Here is a 2493-nt window from a genome sequence, read left to right on the forward strand (position 1 = left end):
TTCTTAATAAAAATCACAAAAAAAAATCTTCACCATTATTACTAGCTGCAGATTTTACAAGAATTTCTACATAACCGATCCCCATTATATTAAATAGAAACATCTTGATAATGATATCTGCTTTTCTGTGCATATCTATAAATACATGGGAATGTTTAAATAAATATTTTGTGTGTCCATATGTATCCATTGCCTTGAGGATTTCCACTGAAACTTAATTGTTTTAAGATATTAGAGAAACAAACACTTGTGCAATAGTCATGAAAGCCTTATCATGGATTCATTCACCATCTGTTTGCTACACCTGACTTCTAGAAAAAATACAAGAGAGTAAAACAGAAAAGGTTTATTGCAGAAAAAAAAAATCACTAATTACATGAGTATCATTACTTTGCTTACAGATTTAAAGTAGTATAGAACACACAATATAGAACATTAGTTGAGTATAGAACCTATTACTATGAAGACAACAAGGCTATTTTCTTACATTGCCCTCTGTAGACAATTGCACTCCTTCCTACCATTTACTCAAAAAGGCACATTTTCCTTTGGCATCCTGACATGTTAGAAACTTCTTTCAAACACACAGAATATATAATTTTTCCATTTTATTTCTCCACTGCATTAAAAATCAGAGTAATAGAGAGTTGTTCTTGGAGAAGGAAGTTTTCTGTGTGCGTATCTGAAACAAGCAATCTTGTGATGCAAGAGGTCTGTATGATAATTAGTATTTGGAATGAAAACTTTCATGAGTACAGATATTATCGGAGTTGTTCTTTAGCCCCAAGTGAATATTAATGGCATGTGTTTTGTGTTTCACGATACACTTTTTGAGAACTCTTAATTAATGGAAAATTCTTCCATTCTCAGCAATATGCAGTGCTTGCTATTGAGTAAGATTTTGTGTAAAAGTAATGTGATTTGGATAATTAATTTTTAGAAGATCTCAGCTAGATACTTGATGCTTTCCTTACTTACTGTTTTGAAGCCTCTGCTATCTTCAGTCAGCCTTCCAAACCTAAGAGCACATTAAAAAAGAGACCAAAAACAATAAACATAAATAAATAGCACTTTTAATGACAATATCTAATAAATCTGTTTTGTATTAGAGCTGGTAGCATTTGGACATTGAGTTAGAAATAGACTGTAACATTCTATTTGCAAAGTAAGCTCAAGGTCACCAAATGGTCCTCAGTTACACATTCCTTTATTATCAGTTTGCTTTTGTTCACTCTTGGGTTGTTTTTCCTCATAAAACCAGAGTTACGATTTTTTAGATCATATCTATTTTCTAAATAAGCCAAACATCAACAAATGTCCCTCTTTATTATGTGTTCTAAGAACACATAAACTGCAGTAACAAGTAAGACTTTTAAAATCAGAACAACAAGAAGTGATAAACTGATACAATGAGTTACAACAAATCTGTGCCACTGACAACACAAATCAGGATGTAAGAGCCCAATTCACTCAGCAGTTACAAGAGCATGAGAGAAGAAACCTACTATAAAGTCCCTCTGCTAGTTCACTAGCTAGGGTCACTTTGCTTTGGAATAAAATCGCTGAAAGAAATAAAAAAAAAAAACAAACTGAGAAAAAAAAGTAAAGAAAAAAAAGCAAAACCCAAAAAAACCTCCCCAACACCACATGCCCAACCCACCCCCCCTCAAAAAAAAGAAACCCAGGACAAACAAGCAAACAAAAAAAAAACAAACCCCAACATGCCACCTAGAACTATGTTTTAGGCCAAAACAACAGGCTAAACTTTTAATTATATTTTCACATTTGGAGAATGTGATTTTCCTTAATTGCTTTCAGTGGAACTCTTAACATTTCTACTTACATTTTTAGTAAGTTACTTTCTATTGCTTTAATATGACAAATGCAGCTATATATAATCAGACTGGTGCTGTTTATAGAATTAGATTAGAGTGTATTTATCTCCCAGGTTACACAATCTGACATTGTGAGAGTCTACAAGATGCCTCTCACCTTGCTTGAAGTTGTGGAGTAGTCAACAAACTCCACAACATCCAACTCCAGCTCACCGTCCTCACTTTCTCAAGTCCCTCTGTGAGTAAATGCTACAGATGTGGGCCACAGTTTTCAAGCAGATTGCATGGTGACAGTCTTATCCAGTAGTGGCAATTCTGTGTAAATAAAGTATGATAGAAAAGTTGCCCGTATATATCTTCAGGAGAACTATGCTAAATTTAATCTCCTCCCCTACTATTTATGTTCTATTTCTACACCACTGCTTATAAAACAGCAGAGAAAACCATCTAACTATAGCAGCATAATACGTCAGCAACAAGAATTCCTTCCATGAACATGAAACTGTGAAGCTATCTGTACTGTTCATCAATGTACACGGCAGGACCTACCACCTTAGACTTCACATGAGTGAGGAGTTGAACTGTAGTTGAACATGCTGTTTAGTGGGATGTAGACCCCACCTGTGAAGCTGCCTTGGCCACCACTCTCAGCAGTGTG

General features: G+C 34.7%; 1 long non-coding RNA gene across 1 annotated transcript; it reads right to left on the reverse strand.

Annotated features, from left to right (window-relative positions):
- Nucleotides 1-331: 331 nt before the first annotated feature.
- On the reverse strand, nucleotides 332-2067 carry LOC134161296 (uncharacterized). The gene is made up of 2 exons (XR_009963934.1): nucleotides 1993-2067; nucleotides 332-1018 (listed from the first exon to the last, which is right to left on the reverse strand). It is a non-coding gene; the product is annotated as an uncharacterized LOC134161296 (long non-coding RNA).
- Between the last annotated feature and the right edge of the window lie 426 nt (nucleotides 2068-2493).

Source organism: Pezoporus occidentalis, unplaced genomic scaffold (genome assembly GCF_034315485.1).
Source record: "Pezoporus occidentalis ecotype Australia unplaced genomic scaffold, CSIRO_AGI_Poc_V1 ctg172, whole genome shotgun sequence".
NCBI classification, from domain to species: Eukaryota; Metazoa; Chordata; class Aves; order Psittaciformes; family Psittacidae; genus Pezoporus; species Pezoporus occidentalis.